The sequence below is a fragment of the Tursiops truncatus genome, chromosome 3, assembly GCF_011762595.2.
Source record: "Tursiops truncatus isolate mTurTru1 chromosome 3, mTurTru1.mat.Y, whole genome shotgun sequence".
NCBI classification, from domain to species: domain Eukaryota; kingdom Metazoa; phylum Chordata; class Mammalia; order Artiodactyla; family Delphinidae; genus Tursiops; species Tursiops truncatus.
In genome coordinates this window covers 97,134,868-97,153,252 of record NC_047036.1, presented here as the reverse complement: position 1 = coordinate 97,153,252, position 18,385 = coordinate 97,134,868, and the positions used below count along the sequence as shown (strand labels likewise).

Sequence of the window (18,385 nt, the reverse complement as noted above, 5' to 3'; positions counted from 1 at the left end):
AACTCTTGATTTCTGCTGCTAATCCTTTTCCTTCCTAAATCAGCCTCATCTTATTATATGAGTGCAGCACATGCTCATTTGTATGGAGTCATCCTTGGTTCTTCCCATTCTGTTACACTTCACATTCAATCTACCGACAAAACTTTCCAGGTCTACTATCAAAAGATATCCTGGAACAAAAAGAGGTATCCTGAACCCCATCGCTCTGACCATATCCACTCTTAGCTGACCCTAGGCCAGCCCACTATTATCTCTTCTTAGTAATTTCAATACTTGCCAATGTGGCTTTCCTGTTCCACTCTTTCCTCCTTACAGACTATTTCCCTAGCAGCCAAAATGATTTTTTTTAGGTCGTTAATTGCATCATATCTTGTCATATCCTGTCAATCTTCCAATGAATAGACTATTGTCCAAAGTCCTTATCATGGCTCATGAGGCTTCACATGATTTAGCACCTGTTCTCATTTTCAATCTCATCTGCTGTTTCTCCTACCACTACCCCAGCTCCCTCCATCACTCTAACCCACCTTCTTTTTCTTTCATAGCACTTAATACTTCCTGAATACCATATTATATATATTTGTTTTTTCACTGCTGTATCCTTAGCACCTAGAACAGTTCCTGGCACATTGAAGGTGCTCACTCAGTAAACATGGCTTGAATAATAGTAATAATATTACCAACAGCTCATATTTAAACATTTTATATAAGCCATGTACTTAGTGCTCCACATGGATTATTTTATTTAGTAACATGATTCCCTTGACCTATGAATACCATGGCTTATTTTTTCAGGACTGTCCACTCTTCCTAAAAGAATGATGTTCTTGTGTTCTTCTTGCAACACACAGAATCACAGTTTCACGCAGATCATCTCTGGTACCCACACGGTCTCGGACTCAAGAATACAGCTGTCCTTCTGACACTCTCTCTGGGCCAAAGTTGAGAATGATTTACTTGGAGTCAGTTTGCCAACAACAGGGACTACAAATTTGCTGATTCACTCAGTTCTTGAGGAAAAATCAATTGTGTCAAATCATCTTGCAGTCTGCTAAGAAACATTGTGAGTACAAGTCAATTCAATATTAATTTAGTACTTTGTATTTGACACTGCTTGACACTGAGCTAAAGTTCACTGTCTGGCCCCATAAAACAGCATGATGGGCTGCACTTCTATTGTTTTATTAGTCCCTACTACTGTTTATACCACCACCAGTACCTCCACTATAATGACTACTACTGCTACTTCTACAGCTACTGGATAAATTTTATAAGGCACTCGGTATACGATAGGCACTCTTCTGATCATTTCTATTTAATACAACAGCTCTTATCATATAGGAACTATTAATACATCTATTTTATAAATGTATAAGTCAAAGCACAAAGCAGTTAAGTAACTTGCTCAAAGTCACATAGCTAGTAGTGGAAGAAGGAAGATATAAGTTCTAATGCCAGACCTTTGCTCTGCCCTGTACTCAGCATCTCATTAACAATGGCAGATATAGAGAGGATGCATCGAAGGAACACTTACTTTGTATATTTTAATGTGTTAGTGGTGTAAGCGATCTGAATGATTTGACTGCATGAGCTGCAAATACAATCATATTGTTTTATTTTTCAAATTAATTGTGTGAGATCGCTCATTTTTATCAGTGAGATTATCTCATACCACTGAGGCCTTCCTTCCTCACTCTCTCTGACTGTCCAAGAACCTAAGAGGTTTCCTCAGTCTCCCTGGGGTGGCTGATCTTCCAAATAGCAGGTGGACAGTTGGGTTATTGGCTCAGTGCCCTCCTGCTTGCGTTCCTCCTCAGTGCTACATGGTGTTGCTTTTGATGGCTGGTCCCCGATCATACACAGAGTTCTGCTCAGTCTCCTGCTATAATTATGTATCACCAGTTCATCCAGTCAGCAACTGTTTTTAGTGACCACATACTACATGGCAGGCCCTGGGCTGTGCTACCAGCTGGACTACAAAGAAGGTCAAGAGAGACAAACCACCTCTTTATGGAGCTTACACTAGTGAGAAAGTTTGACAGTAAACAAGGAACTCAATACCTCTGTAAAATATCTACCTATCATTATTAATCCTTAAAGAAAAGAAACAGGAAGTAAGGGGTGTGGGTCTATAAAAGGTCATTGTGGAGGACATCTGTAAGGAGGGACCATTTCAACTGAGACCGAGAGTTATGGAAATGTTCTAAAATTAGATTATGGTAATGGCTGCACAACTCTGTGAATATGCTAAAGAAACATTGAATTGTTTGATTTGGCCTGGTGAACGCTATGGTATGTAAATCATGTATCAATAAAACTGTTTAAAAGAACAGATATTGACATCCAGCAGAGATATGACCAGAAGTAGACTGCCCTGTATTTTCATTTTCACTTACCCTTTGAGGAGTCTATTTTATGAATTGGGTAAATTCTCAGTTTTTCCTGTTGCTTTGAGATTTGGCCTTCTTGAGTGGGTTATCTATTGTCTATCAGTGGTACAGCTTTCATATTTCTACTGCTGTTTTCTCTCTGTTGTTCCATATCCCTGTGAGTTTATGCCCTTAAAAAATTCCCTGTTGGGCTTCCCTGGTGGCGCAGTGGTTGAGAGTCCGCCTGCTGATGCAGGGGACACGGGTTTGTGCCCCGGTCCGGGAGGATCCCACATGCCGCGGAGCGGCTGGGCCCGGGAGCCATGGCCGCTGAGCCTGCGCGTCCGGAGGCTGTGCTCCGCAACGGGAGAGGCCACGGCGGTGAGAGGCCCGCGTACCGCAAAAAAAAAAGAAAAGAAAAAAATTCCCTGTGCTATGGTTTTGGTGAAGTTCAGGAAAAAGCAAAATTAGTTGTGTGTATTCAATCTGTAATCTTAGCTAAGAACTCCCACTATATTTTCTACATGATGACTTTGTATGAATGCTTTTGTTCCGTGGTGACAACTACTTAGTTTTATCACTTCTAATAGTTTTAAAATTTTCTTGGGTATTCTGAGGATATGATTATATTAAGTGCATATCATAATCACACCTAAATTTTGCCAATATTTATGTTTTATTTCTCTTGGGTAGTACTTTTAGAAAATGTGAAATAATAATGGTGATAGTGGACGTTTTTGATTTCGTCTCCCTAAAAGTTAAAGAGAATGCTTCAAAGATTTCACCAGAAAGCATGATGGCTTGGTTTGAAATACGTCTTTACAAGAAAAGCAAAACAAACAACAACAACAAACTGAGATCTGAATGATGGGAGAAGCCAGCTGGACAAAGAGGCAAGGGAAGAGCATTTCATTCAGTGGTAAGTCAAGAAAAAGAAGGGAGATCAGAGTGGTAGAGCTTGGTGACCATGGAGAAGAGTGGATGGTGTTGAGTGGCTGGAGATGCAGAGGTAGGCATGCCTGACCATGTAGTGATTTCTAGAACACAGGGGCAGGGTAAACATAGAGGGTACAATTCCTTGCCATTTCTGATGAACAGCTTGGCTTTTGTGACGTATTTGACCTCTGCTTCTAGCTGTCAGGTCTGCCACCTCCATTGCCCACTTCTCCCTGATCTGATGGACTGGATTAGCTCACTCTGTAGGGCAGTGTTGGGGGGTTGAGAAAGGGAATGCTGCTGTATCTCTGAAGCCGAACTGTGGTTCTCATTTTATTATTGGCTTGGGCAGTCTTCCCTGTAGTCTGCTGCTGCAGGGTGACTTTGTCCTTCACTGAGTGGCTTCTCTCCCTACCCACCATCCCCCCTGCCAGTCCACTGGTGAGCTCATAGCCAGGACCCTCAGCTATCCTCTGTGTCCTCCTTGGAGTGTGCAGGAATATGCCTCTCTGTGTTTAATTATGTCACACTGCAATTTCTACTTTGCTGTTACCTTTCTGTTTTGTCGTGAGCCTTTCTTAAGGCACTTGATGTTTTTCTAAATTTTTCTTTAGGAAGTAAGGTAGAAGTCCTCTGCTTGGGCCAGAATTTTCTGATTACTTTTGACATTACCATTCTGGATTTTTCAGCCTGCAATGTGGGGGTGGATATGGGAAGCTAGGCAAACCGTTTGACTTTCACCTGCTCTTTCTCTCTTCTCGCCCCAGTCGTAGAAGGACGTTTTACTCACCTGTGAAGGTATTTCCCATTTTTTCTACCATCTGCCTCTCTGCGCTATGGCTTCTAGCGAAGCTTTGTGCTCAGACCTCCTTGCTTTTGATGCATGAAGCGAAACTTTGGGGATGCACTTTCCTTTCTCCGCAAACGCTGGCTACTCGATCAACAATAATCTAAGTGGAAACACAAAGCTGAGTGATGATTTTTAAGTTCTAGGCTGAGTTCAGCTCTTTCTGTGGAGGATTCATGCCCTTGAGTCAATGAGTTAGCTGTAGGGAGTAGGGCAAAATGATTTACATGGAAAGAAACATTTATCATAATGAAGACATTACTGTGTAATGTCTTAACAGTATTGTTCCTGTGATACTGTGTGGAGAAGGTTTTGAAGCTGAGTCAGTATAATTGGTTGAATGCTGAGCCCAATTAGCACAATGAGTTATTGGCACAGCAGAAGGCAATGGGCTTTTGGTGCTTATCTAACTTACATTACAATCTAGTAGAACCATAGATGTTCAAGTGTCGGCCCTTCCCCAGTTAGCTCTTATAATACAAGAGGAAACTGAGACCAGCCCTGCCCTCATGTCATATTCCAAGAATAGATATCAAGTACTTTTATTCCACCACGGTAATTCCATTTTAGTTGTGCATTTTTTCAATAATCTAACTTAAGCTGTCTGTGCATTTCCCCAACTGATTTTCGTAAGTAAAGGGTGTCCATGTGACCTAACTTAACCTAATCACACTCAACTGTTGTTTTTTTATTTCATGCCTGGGAAAGAGTCTCTCTCTCCCTCCTTTTGGATGTGCCAGAGAAGCCTGCAACCCCACTGCTTCTGACAGTCATCTTGTGACTAAGGTAAGACAGCCTTGGGATGAAGCAGATCATATATGTGGCAGAAAAGGGAGAGAGAAGGGTCTGGGTTAACCAAACAGCTCTGAAGTCTCTTTTACTTCTGAACTTATTGTCATGTGAGACAATAAATTTCCCAATTGTTTCAGCCAACTTGAGACAGGATTTCTGTTTTTTTTGTTTTGTTTTTCAGCCCACGTCCTTTATCTGGCATAAATGGGTTGGGGAGAGTAGTAGATTGGGGCCAGGAAATTGACATCCCTACTAGAGATGCTGAGACAATGAATTAAAAAGCCAAAAGTAATAGAGGATAATTTGGGGAGGAGAGTGAAGTGGGAGTGGGTGCAAAAAGCCCCTTGTATCTCAAGTACTTTAACAACAGCGGACCTGTAATGTATGCTTCACCGTTGTGATGAGGAAAGGGTAGGCATGCGTAGTGTTTGGGTTAGGGGAAGAGAGGAATGAAAGTAACTAATATTTATTGAGAATTTAGGTTCTTGGCACTGATTTTCACTTTGTACACATTACCACATTTTTGCCTCTCATCAGAGAGATAGATGCTTAGAGACAGAAACCTGAGGTGCTAAATAACGTACCCATAATTACACAGCTAGTATGATCTGATCCCAGTTCAAGCTCATCTACCACAGTGCTTTGTAAATCTTTCACCATCTACAGCATGATTTAATAACTTAAGAAGGCAAAAAAGTTACATTTTTAAAAGGAGCCCATCAAATGCTAGGGTAAGAGGAGGTATACCTCCCACCTCTATTCAGAATAGCTCATTTCTTAAGAGTTTAGAGCATTTGCACTAATTGTTTCAGTGTTTTAAGAGCAGAACACCCTGAGCTTTTGAATACTTACCACAAGACTGACAAACAAATCAGTCATCTGAAAGATATCAGCATGAAGGTCCATAAATCCTAATGCTTGGGAAGTCGGGGAAGTCCTCTTACTTCTTTTATGCTGCCCAATACTACAAAGCTAGGGAGGAGAGACAGAGCCCTGGTGCTTGATGGATTTCTTTTTGCTGGAATTGTTGAAAAGATAAATGAAGCAGAATTTAGGGGATATTAATTGTATAATATAATCTCTCCTCCTTTCCAATGTCATCTTTTCCTTCTATTCTTTCCTTTTAAAGATGATTGAGAAAAGATTGATTCCGTAAGATTCTGGGAAAGGCGGGTCAGCATGGTTTGGTTTGCATTTTCTATTGTATGTTTTTTTCTCCCCAGAATCATTTTTTTCTCCTAGGAAGCTTCTTTTTATCAAGATGACATCCAATGAACTTAATTTTTATTCTCTCCTAGTTTAGCCAAGAGTCCAGAGCCACATTCTTGGGGAGAATCATACATTATCATTTGGAGGAATTCTGACATCTTTTCCTTAAGGAAAATGTTGAGTTCCCTAAAACATGTGATTACACAGAAGTTATCTTTTAAATTTATATCTTAAATAATCAGTTTCTTCCCTCTAGTAGCGTCTCTTAAGTATCTAGATAGTTCTGGAGTAAGACTTCATGTGAATCTCCTTTTTTTTTTTTTTTTTTTTTTTTTTTTTTTGCTGTACACGGGCTACTCACTGTTGTGGCCTCTCCCTCTGCGGAGCACAGGCCCCGGACACGCAGGCTCAGCGGCCATGGCTCACGGGCCCAGCCGCTCCACAGCATGTGGGATCTTCCCGGACCGGGGCACGAACCCGTGTCCCCTGCATTGGCAGGCAGACTCTCAACCACTGCGCCACCAGGGAAGCCCAAATCTCCTTTTCTTAATCATTAGTCCTGCCTTGATTATTCAGGAAAAAATCTTTTAGGGTAGTGTGATTATTAGGAGCATTTGAAAAATGAAATCTTTTTTTTTCTAATTAAATGTTGTTTTTGTTTTTTTTGCTTTTGTGTTTCAGAAGGTAATAAAGTGAGTCGTATGAAGTTTCCATTTGTGTGGGTCAAAAATGGTCAAGTACTGGCACTTTCATATGGTTCAGCCTAATCCTAATATCGACATTCCAAGTGTTCACAAATTTTGCATGAATCTCTCATAAATAGTTCCTCTTCTTTCTCTCATAAATTTTCTGACTGGGAAAAAAACTTAAAAATGAATTTCTTTTTTTGAGTTTCTGGGGACAATCATTCACATTGAATATTTCCTTGCAAATGAATCAGCTGTTGTGTTTTTTACCCTTCTATTTTGAAACACATCCTGACATATTTTTTTCTTCCCAAGAATTCATGGTGCAATTGCATGATGAACTCTCATAGCAAAAGTAAAATATCTATCTTTCGTGTTATTTATTGGGAACATTAGTAGAATAAACTTTGAATGCATTGCAAAATAGCCCTAATTAAAACAGAGTAAATATCTTCTTGCCTGCTTGTGGCAATATTTCTTAGTTTATTTAAAAGTATGTTCGTAAATTCACTAAAAGTAAATCATGTGGCCTACTAAGAAGGAAAGAGTATATGATTTAAAATAAAATAATGAGAAACCAGATTTTAATCTTGATGTAAGTATGCTTACTTTATACTACAATTACCGAGAGTAGGTCCTTAAAAATATTCAGTTCTCTGGAAAAAAAATATCATTTAATTGCACACTAGTTTTTAATTGAGGGCCAGCAAATGTAAAGTAGTTGAAATCTATGCATTTTACTTTTAATTTTGGTCCTTTTTAAGTACACAGGGTTTAAAACGTTACATTTCCAATGACAAAAACAGTGTTCACAATCACTCTGATATTGTTTTGGTGGGAATGGGTAGAGTGTTTCCTAGGTGATAAAAAGTGAGGCAATAACAAGGCACACCTGCCCCTGAAGGTTACAGAACCTTTGTAAAATCCCCCTAGGGCTGCACCCTCCCCCACATATTGATCTGTTAGAAGTCTGTGTTTCCACCCTCACCTCCCTCAGGTCTTAAGGGACCCAAAAGTTGTGATGCGTCTGTGTGGGGATTCTTTCATCTTCCTCGCTGCTGAGCCTTTTCTTTTTCTTATTCACTTCATGTGGAGGTGCAGGGCTTTGCTAAACTGGACATGCTCACTGACTAGGGCAGCATAAGCTAACGGGGGCATAGAGTATGTGGATGACTTTTTTTTTTTTTTGGTCTTTTCTTTCTCTGTTGGCAGTTTTTTAATCTGAGGGTTTCCTGCATTCTTCTACTTAGGAAACCGGCGACTGGTCCTTCTACCCCTAACTCTCACAGAATTTCCTGGGAGTTCTGGGGATAGACACAGTGCAGGGCCCATTTCTCAGGGACCAATCAGCATCTTGGTTCTGAAGAAGAATATTCTAACTTTCTCTTCTCCCAGCCCTAGGGGCATATCGGTGGGTTTGTAATGTGGTATGGGAAGGCTGTAGCCTGACATTTTCTCTTCCTGATTTGTTTTCCGAATCTATTTATTTTTCTTCCTCAAGGTTTGAATTTCCCAAGGCCTTGGCTTTTGAAACTTAGAAGCCAAGAATAATCTAGCTGATTGAAAAAGGGGGGTGGGGATAAGAAAAGGCCAAGAGATAACAGAAAATGGGGATGGAGACCAGCATTGGTTATTTAGAAAACATCTCTCCACGTATCATTACTTATTTTCCTTCATTAACCATATCTAGTCAGCCATATGTCCTGTGGATATGAACACTGTGGTATATTTTGAATTCATTTTGTCCTTTCCAGGGAAGGTTCAGGGAAACTTTTATTGGCTTCACACTTCCTGCAGAATAAACTCCAAACTTATCAGAATAGCACTCATATTTATCTGAAATTGAATCCCAGTTACCCTTGTTTCAGCTTTTCCCACATGCTACCCACCTGATAGTCTACCAACTCATTTCTTGAAAATGTCATTCACATTGCTACCTTTATGTCTTTGCTCCCGCTAATCTCTTTATCTAGAGTCTTTTTGCTGCCTTTTGAAAACGTATTCATATTTATTATGAAAAGCCCAGGTTAAATGCTGCCTTATCCAAGAAGCCTTCTTGGGTTTCTTCAGACAAAAACTACTGGGTTTGGGGGAACCATTTTACCCACTGGCTTTCTTTTTTCTTACGTGTGCAAGCATTTAAAAAAAATGTTGTCTTGTTTAATATTATTTAAGTGTTCAACATCTCAGTAGATTTTAGACACCTAGAAGGAAATAGCTGTGTCTTATTCTGAAACGTAACAAGGATTTCTGACTTTTTTCTGTTGGCTAGCCCTTTTCGCTGCTCTAACAAAAGCCAAATAGCAGCTGCTTTTTCTGTTTTGTAACTCAGCCACCCTCAATACTGTTTCCATCTCATGGTCTCAGATTAGGGTGACCAGAAGATCCTGCAACAGGAACAAATGTGAGTGTCCTGGGAAACCAGCCATATATATGGTCATCGTATCTGAACTGACTGCTCTTTGTAAAGGAATGAAAAGTAGGGAGGGGTGAAAGGATGAAGATGACAGCCTTCTCAAAGCTGTACTCATCACTTTCATTCCATCCAGAAAGACAGAACGTAGTCACAAGGGCACGCTTAACTGCGATGGAAGCTGAGAACGTGTAACCAGGTATGATATTCCCAGTTAAATTCAGGGGCTGTTAGTAGAAGAAGGAGGGGAGGCTGGGTATTGAGGGGCAGCAAGTAGTCTCTGCTACACAGACTGAATTTGAACACTCCCTTTTAAGTCAGATAATTGATAACTGAAATTTCTACAAACTTGTAGGGAGGAGTGCTTTCCTTTGGGAGACTGGGGAAGTGTAGTACTGTTTTCAACTCTTCCATTTAATAACTAGACCGCCTCTTTTTCAAGACAAGGTACCTACTAAAAATTTCTGAGAAAGATGTATTGAGAAAGCAGACCAAGAAATATAATATGTGAGTCTTTTGTATTTTCAGAATAGGTTTTGTTATAAAATTAACTGAAAGACTATACTGAAAATGCTATCCCAGTAAATACAGTTGAGAGGAAATTGGTGAGGAAAACTTAAAATTAAACCAGAAGTTTTACATCAAGGTATTAGGACTTGCTCTTTGAGCTCTATGCTGGCGGTTTTGAGGTTTCACACTGGCATTACATCCAGTAGAACTATGTCTTTAGCTCCCTTCACTAATTGGCCACATCATCCAGTGGGTGAAGCCAGTTTGGAGGAATTTAGCGGTAGGCACCCGTGGTGTGCTCATGGGAAGGGGTAGGCCAGCACATCTCCAAGGGGTTAGATTTTAGAGTAGGTGAAAGCCTCCCTTGTAGATACAGCTTTTTAATCAGTGGTGACCTCAATATGTCATCTCACATGTTTTAAAGGAATCTGAAATACAACAGCTACTCCTTAAATTTGAATGTATGCTTTCTCCTCTCTCTGCAACCCCAATTTTGCTATCAGTCACGGTTGCTAATATCCCTGCTGTCTTCAGCCTAGCTGCCAACTCTGTCAGTTACTGAAATATTGTTTATGCAGGAGCAATTTATTTTTTGAGAGATGAAAAGCAGATTGCAAAAGCAAACTATTGCCAACTTGTTGGAATGGATTCCAGTTTGGAACACTTCAATATAATTTTTGAATTATTATTTATTATTTTATGTTGATTGGTCAAGTGCTTCTCCAATAATTCATAAAAAAATTATTCTAAGCTTGAAATAATTGTCTGTGTGTGTGTGTTGTAAGATAACTGATTATGTATTCTTGAAATTATTGGATGTATGACAGATGAATTATGATAGTGCTTTAGTGTGATATGTTTTTTTCATGTAACACATATGTGCTGTATATAATTTATGTGTAGAGGCATATTTTAATGTATTTTATATCTTAACTTCAGTAGTTTGTAATTTTTTTCTAAAGAACTTTTTATATTTTTTGCTATTTTAAAAAAATTATGAGAATGCAAGTAAAGCAAAGTGATTTTTATTTTATACAGTGGTCTCTCTCATGTCTTAGAAAAGATAAACGATAACAAACATTTCTGTTTAGAACATGTTGAACTTTGTGGGAAGAAAATGATTCTTAAAACTGGACTTTGTGCCTTTCATTTATTTTTCTTCCTGTTTTTTTTTTTTTTTTGGCGTTACGTGGGCCTCTAACTGTTGTGGCCTCTCTCGTTGCGGAGCACAGGCTCCGGACGCGCAAGCGCAGCGGCCATGGCCCACGGGCCCAGCCACTCCGCGGCACGCGGGATCCTCCCGGACCGGGGCACGAACCCACGTCCCCTGCATCGGCAGGCGGACTCCCAACCACTGCGCCACCAGGGAAGCCCTTTCTTCCTTTTTTATTACATAAATATGCTGTTTTCTTTCTAGTCTCTCTCCCTTTCATTTCCCCCACCCCTATTTTTTTTGTCTTTATATTTTCTGATTTTTTTACCCCCATCTTCTCACTTTTTTATCTACATGTAGAACTTGTGTAAGTTCTAAGTTACTTTGCTCTTTTGGCATTGATTATCTCAGAAAATTTTCACAATATAACCACTATTGTATACTTAGGACATCTGAATTGTTTATGAATTTTATCTCAGGTAGCATAACTGAAAAGGTGTTGGTGACGTTCTAGCTCTTTCTCTTTCTGTATTGCTCTCTTCTCTCTACTTTATATTTTATAAACAGAATAATATCAAACATCATTATAACTTCCTTAAGGGAGAAGAAAAATAGCCGGGACCTTTTATTTCATAACAGCAGTTATTATTTCTGCTTCCAGGCATACTGATTGTTGTTTAGTTTGACCTCTATTAACTTGTTGAATAATTCTATTAAATGGGTTTTTAAAATTTTTTATTTCTTGACTGAAAGTGCAACTAACCTCCATGCTATTTGAGAACAAACCTCCATTTTTCATTGAGATTATACCAAATGGTAAAATGGAGGAGCTCCCTTTTTCCCTCTGGACAGAATGAAAAGAAATCCTTTTTTTTTTTTTTTTTAAAGTAGAATTGTTTAAAAAATACTAAAAAAAGTTAAACAACTGCCTGAATAAAAGGCATAACACAGACATTTCAGAAACCAGTTTTCCATCTTAGTTTTTCCCCCAGGTTTTCTGAGGGTTGTATGGCAGTCATCACAGTGGTTATGAAGAACTAGGCTATGGTAGGGTCTATGTGGTTGTAATACTCACTGTTTTTTTTTTAATATAATTACAGTATTTTATTTCATTTTATATTGAGAAATTTATATACTAAATGAAACAAGTGTCTTGTAATGTTCACTGTTTGGCTTTTTATTATTTTATTTGACATGTAAAACATCTTCCTGTAATAGCAAGCAATACCTATAGCAATTGTAGGCAGATCACCTTAGTACGTAGCCTGTGGTATAATTTAGTGTATAGGCTTGTTCAGGAATCAAGCAAATGGTTAAACAGTTATTACAGAAATTAAATTTATTTTTATTTTTCTGACTATGTATAATTTAAATTACTTTATTTGAATTGGGGGGCAATTATAAAATCAGCATATCTACTACTGCTAGAAGCCAACTAAACCAACTTACCATTTCATATTTTCGCATCAAATAGTGCACAGTGCTCTCTAATTATGCCTTGTGTCTGCCCTGAAATAGTTTGGAATGGATAATAATGATACTGTGGTTAAAAAAAAAAAAAAAAGAGTGGTAAACAGGCTTTTTTTTAAAGTTGAGACCTTATTTATTTAGTTAGACTTGACAATTGATTCTGTATTATATATTCCAGTTACTGGCTAGCAAGTATTTTTTAGGTGTGTAGATGTCCCAGAAAGTGTGAGTTCCATGCTGCAGTAAATATACTTGGTCAAATATCTGAGTGAACCCTCACAAGCAAGGGAGAGAATAAATAGAGGAAAATGCTGCAAATAAAAGGAGATAAGTTTTTTTAAGGGTTAATTATGTTAGCAGTGAACATTTGTTAAGGTCCTCAGAATTTGTTACCTATATAACTGTACTATCTAAACTAGTTTCTCTGCCCACGGTCTTCATCGGTACATTCTTCACATAGTTTCTGCCTTCATATGTAAATTGATTATTACATGCTCCAATTTAGAATCCCTCGTTGATCCATTTTCACCTATAGGATAGTCTATGTTCATGGATGTGTTCAAGGCCCTCCATGTCTAGTCTTGGTCAATAGCATCATTGATTTCACCCGCTCTTGTCCAGTCTACTGAGGAGCTGACAATTGCTGGGATACTCTAGGATTTCCCTAGCTTCTGAGCCTTTAATAAGTCCTCCTCCACCTCTAACTCTGCCACTGACTTTTACCTTGCTCTTGTGCTTCTGGGCCCAGCTCAGTATCAGCTTTTCTGAGAAGAACTCCCTAATCCTAAACCCCAAATCTTTGGGCTAGGAGCTCCTATGTCCTTCCAAATACTCAGTGTATAATGTTACCGTATCATGCATTTACTTGCCTGACTCACCACTAATCTGACTGTGTAAATATATATCGTGGTCATTTATCAGCTAAAATGTCTTTGAGATTATAATGAAACTGGTTTCTTCTACCAGATACATTGGGATCTCTCTATTCTCCGTAGTTTCTGAGACTATCTGGCAGGTAGGGGCTAACTATGCCTTTACTATTCCTCTCTGATTCTGAGGCAGGTTACCAACCTTTTCTGGATTCCCTCTTTCAGTCAATGCAAAAGGGAAGTATAGAGATTATTTTCATATGGATATGTTATTTTATGCTATATAGAAGGCAAAGAAAGCTACAGTCTGGTTGGAGAAAACATTTAGTCTCTTTGTAATAAAGGAATGAATAAATGAATGAATAAATGCATTAGAGATTCATAAAATATTACAATGACTCAAATATCCATATCTTATCAGAAACCTGTTCATTTTTTTTTTTTTTGCCGTATGCGGGCCTCTCACTGTTGTGGCCTCTCCTGTGCGGAGCACAGGCTCCAGACGCGCAGGCTCAGCGGCCATGGCTCACAGGTCCAGCCGCTCCGCGGCATGTGGGATCCTCCCGGACCGGGGCACGAACTCACGTCCCCTGCATCAGCAGGCGGACTCTCAACCACTGCGCCACCAGGGAAGCCCAAACCTGTTCATTTTTGACTTTAATATATGAAGGGTATATTGTTCTAGTATTATATTTAACGTTAATTCATTCCTTTATCTGTTTAATTTTACTTATCTATCACAAAATTATTACCTGCTTACTATGTGCCAAGAACTGTGCTAGGTACTGGCAACGACTAAAATATCATCCCTGCTCTCAGAGAGCTCATAGTTGTAGAAGAGAAGAGCTTCTTCATCTCCCTTCAGAGGACTATAATATAATTCAAATAGATCTGATAATAATGGTTTTGAGAAATGTCTTATAGTTTTTTCCTACAGAAGACCTATTTTTGAAATATTTCTTGAATAAGTGAAAGGGAAACTTCAAATTCACAATTTGAAAAGAAAATTAAGAATAGCCAGCTACCAATAAACAGTACAGTGGATTCACTTTCATTGCCTGATGGTGAAGCTGTGTTCTACAGATCAATGAAAATAACACCCTGAAGTAGAGGGACTTCAGAAAAGAGAGAAATTTACACTCCTTTCTTACTTGATTATTTGTTAATAGCTTAATATTTCACATAGTACCAGAGAATATTGCTGTGGTGACATTCAATAATAGAAATAAGGCAATAATAGAAATAATTAATAATCTATTCATAGAAATCATGATAAAATATTAGGAAAGCACAATCTGACTATGATAGTAATAGAAAATAAAATGGCACAGTATGAAAACAGTGACAAATGATATATGCTTTGTTTTTCCAATTTTGATTTTTCAATGGGTGAATCTGTTTAAAATGGTTAATTGCATTTAGTTTTTAAAAATGTATTTATAAAATTTTCTTGGCTAAAATGTTTAGGTTTTTGTTCACCAAATTCCAGAAAAGGGATGCTTTGTGACTAATTCTGCTTACTATGCAAAGTTTCCAAGCAATGAATTAGTTAGGATTTAGGAAGTAACCTTAAAAAATCTGGCCCTCACCCCCATCAACTGAGTGATCTTTGCATCTTTCCACTTGATCTATAAAGAGAAAAAACGTGTATGAATTTATTCTGACCACTGCATGTATGATCCTAATCAATGTTTGGGAATCTTAGATCCAGCTTAATTCTCTTGCCATTTGGCAAGATTTTCAGGTCTAACTCTTCTGATTCTTTATTTCTTGTAAGGCATTAACCCCTTTTATTAACTACTGGGAGGATCTGGGGAAGAGGATGGTGGGAACAAGAGAGGGCTCGGGGTGGGAAGAGGTTTGAACTGGGGTTATGGACATGATTTGGGGCTTCAGGGGTTTTCTCAGTCCCAGCTTAACAAGCACTCAAGAAGGACATTGTGCTGCTTTGGCAGAAAGTGCAGATTGATGTCTTCCTGTGAATGCTGTGCTTTGTAACAAGCCCTGGTGGTCAGTTAAAGGTATCTGGGTTTCTGAAGAGACTGTTTGATTTGAAGCCAGTCCAGGCCTGGGAGTGGATGGCAGTTGCCGCCTTTTCTGTATAGGCTGGGAAGAAACTTGGTTCCCAGGATTCTAGAGCCTGAGTTGGTGTAAGGGGGTTGCCTGTAAAAGATTTCCTGAATGAATTCAAATGGTGTCTGTCAAAGGAATTGGGCCCTGTGGATCCGTTAACAGAAAACTACACGGTTGCGTAGTGATTTGGGTAGATGGATATATAAAGGAAAGTGCAAAGAATCTCAAGCACTTCTAAGAACAAGATTATTATACAGTCCTTTTGTTTCTGCAGTTGTGTCAGCTGACATCAGTTTTCTTATCTCTATGCTAAGAAGCCTCCAGAGCGGCTATGTGAAACAATCTGTACTACAAGTAGTTTCTCTTCTTTAAAAGAAAAAATTCCACTGAAAAATCTGTGGAAGGATATATACCAAACTATTATCACTAATTTCCTTGTGAGTGGGTGGTAGTGGGAATAGGAAGTATAGTGATGGTGATGGTGACAGGGAGATCTTAAAACTTTTTTATTTATACATTTTACATTGTTTGAATACCAAAACAAATTAAGTAAAAATGAAGTAAATATAATAGCAGATTTTTCTTCCAAGAACATTAATTGTTGAGGTTGTAGAATCCCAATAATAAACACAACACTTTTAACCAAAAAAAATACACGGACGTAAACTCACTGTTTAAAAAAACTAATGCTAACAGTCATCACAGTGAATGGAACAGAGCCATCTCCAGGGTGCTTACCTTCCACTGAGTTCTCAGTGCTTTTTAATCTTTTTGGTGTTTACTGTATTTCTGAGCTGAGGGAAAAGGACAGGTATACTTATTTCCATTTCAGGAGGGAAAAAACTTCAAGATGGAAAGTTGCCTACTGAGAATAGTGGAATAAATTATGGAGCATTCATATACTGCTTTAAAAGAGATGGATATATTTTGACTTAGGAAGAAGTCTACAATATGTTAAGTGGAAAAAAATAAAATAAAACCAAAACAATTAAAAATATACAAAACACACACCAGCACACATGGAAACACTGTTGTGATTAAAGGGATAATATCTGTGAGATTGGATTATAAATTATTTTTACTTCATGTTTCAATTCTTTATTGTAAAATTTAAACATAAAAGTATAATGCACACATGTATACATATATACACCATTATGTATATACACTTTATATATATATAATTAAAAATACATAAGATCACAGAAAGACTATTTATCTATCCAGGCTGTAGTATATCCCTCTCCAGATGCATCTGGTCTCATCCTGCCTCTTATTTTCCAGGTAACCACTCTCTGTCTTTTGCCTGACTCATTCCCTTACTTTAAGAGTTGATTTACTTTCTATGTATTTTATCTAAGTGATATATTGCTTGGTCTGGAAAAACTGAGTCCCCACACAAATCTATTACCTTTAGATGAAGACTCCCTGGAGAAGAAATCAACAGTGTCTGATTCATTGGCTTCAGGCAACTTTATAGTTTCCAAGAGTCCTCTCTCAGAAAAGTCAGTTTACAAGCTTCTGATTGAGTCCTGGGAAAATGGGGCTTATACACATAAAAGGGTATCTAGCAGGACTAATTCTGAATAGGCAATATGTAGTCAGAAGGAGTAGACTGCTTTCTGTTTTGTTCTTTTAAGGTCACCATGGTCTACTTTGCAAGTCTCAGGTTATCCAAAGATGGAACAGTTCTGTCAGATGAAATGAGTGAACTTGCCTGCTTTGGGGTACAGGGCATTTGGAGGAGAACAGGAGCTTCCCCAATAATCAAGACAAACAGGGCAAAGAGATCATCTGTGCCAGACTTATCTAGGCATTGTGTCATCAGACAAATAGAACTATATGATTAGAACCCTTGAATGTCTGTCTCTGGAGTGATACTCTTCCAGCCTGGACTGCTTACCATTTATCCCTGTGCACAGTTGGTACCCTGGGATCTCTCTTCCCTGTCTTGAGTATTCCTTTTGCTTTCTTGTCTCTCTACTGGGTTAGATCCCCTGTTTCCTGATACAAATGTCTTTTTATTTGTTTGCCTGTTTCCTCTTTCTTGTTTTGTTAGCACACATCCTCTAGTAGATTTTTGAGAAAGGATGGGAGGAATATACATTTTTAAGACATTTTAAGTTTGAATGTCTTTATGTCTTTATCTTACCTCCATAATGATTGATAATTTAGCTGGGTATAGAATTCTATTTTGTAAATCAATATCCTTCCGAATTTTGATTTTACTTCTTCACTGTCTCCTTGCTTTCAGGGTTGTTATTGAGAAGTCCAAAGTTATCTGATTCCTCACACTGTCTATGTGATGTGGGCTTCCCTGTTCTACCTCACTCTGCAGAAACATGTGGAATTTTCTCTTTGTCACCAATGTTCTGAAAAACCAAGTGACACTTTGATACAAGTGTTTTTTGATCTACTGTGCTGGGCACTCAGTGGGTCATTTCAATCTGGCAATTCAGGTTGAATGATTTTATTGGTAATTTCTCCCTCTTTCCATGTTCTCTGTTCTCTCTTTTTGGAAAACCTATTATTTGGCTGCATCTGATGAACTATTCTTCCTGATTCTCTTATCTTTTCATAGCTATTTTCTATCTTTGGGTCTTCTGCTCTACTTTCTGGAGAAGTTTCCTCTTCTTGACCTATTAATGCCTCTACTGGGTTTTTCATTTCTGCCGTCATGTGTTTTAACTTTCATGAGCTCTTTTTTATTCCCTATAAGATCTTTTTTAAAAAGTGTCCAGTTTGTATTATAGTATCTTCTTTCATCTCTTTGAGAATACTAATGAAAATGGTTATTTAAGATTTTCTTCTGTCATAGTGTCTGTTTCCTCAGAGTTGTCTTTATGTAAGTTTACTTGTACTCTACCTTCTACTCTGCCTTCTAGGTTAGAGGTTTTTCTGATCAACCTGGACTATCTCTAATGATGAAAATGCCCCCTCCCCATGTGTGGGTCTTGTTGATATTATGCCTTATGTTGGGTGGCTTGGGTGGGTTCTTTGTGGGGGCAACTTTGAATGAGAATATCTTTAAGTCTTTCTTCTTGGGCTAGACTGATTC

At 38.4% G+C, this 18,385-nt stretch overlaps 3 long non-coding RNA genes across 3 annotated transcripts in view; 2 read left to right on the top strand and 1 right to left on the bottom strand.

Moving 5' to 3' along the window:
• Positions 1 to 1,057, top strand: part of LOC141278212 (uncharacterized) — a 92,811-nt gene extending 91,754 nt beyond the window's left edge. The window contains exon 3 of the long non-coding RNA XR_012330559.1: positions 852 to 1,057. This is a non-coding gene — a long non-coding RNA (uncharacterized lncRNA). The remainder of the gene's footprint in view (positions 1 to 851) is intronic.
• LOC141278213 (uncharacterized) lies at positions 1,039 to 16,874 on the bottom strand. Its single transcript, XR_012330560.1, has 3 exons — positions 16,739 to 16,874; positions 16,066 to 16,121; positions 1,039 to 1,048 (listed from the first exon to the last, which is right to left on the bottom strand). It is a non-coding gene; the product is annotated as an uncharacterized lncRNA (long non-coding RNA).
• The window catches only part of LOC141278211 (uncharacterized), a 700,570-nt gene continuing 691,383 nt past the window's right edge, over positions 9,199 to 18,385 (top strand). Inside the window, exon 1 of the long non-coding RNA XR_012330558.1 lies at positions 9,199 to 9,451. This is a non-coding gene — a long non-coding RNA (uncharacterized lncRNA). The remainder of the gene's footprint in view (positions 9,452 to 18,385) is intronic.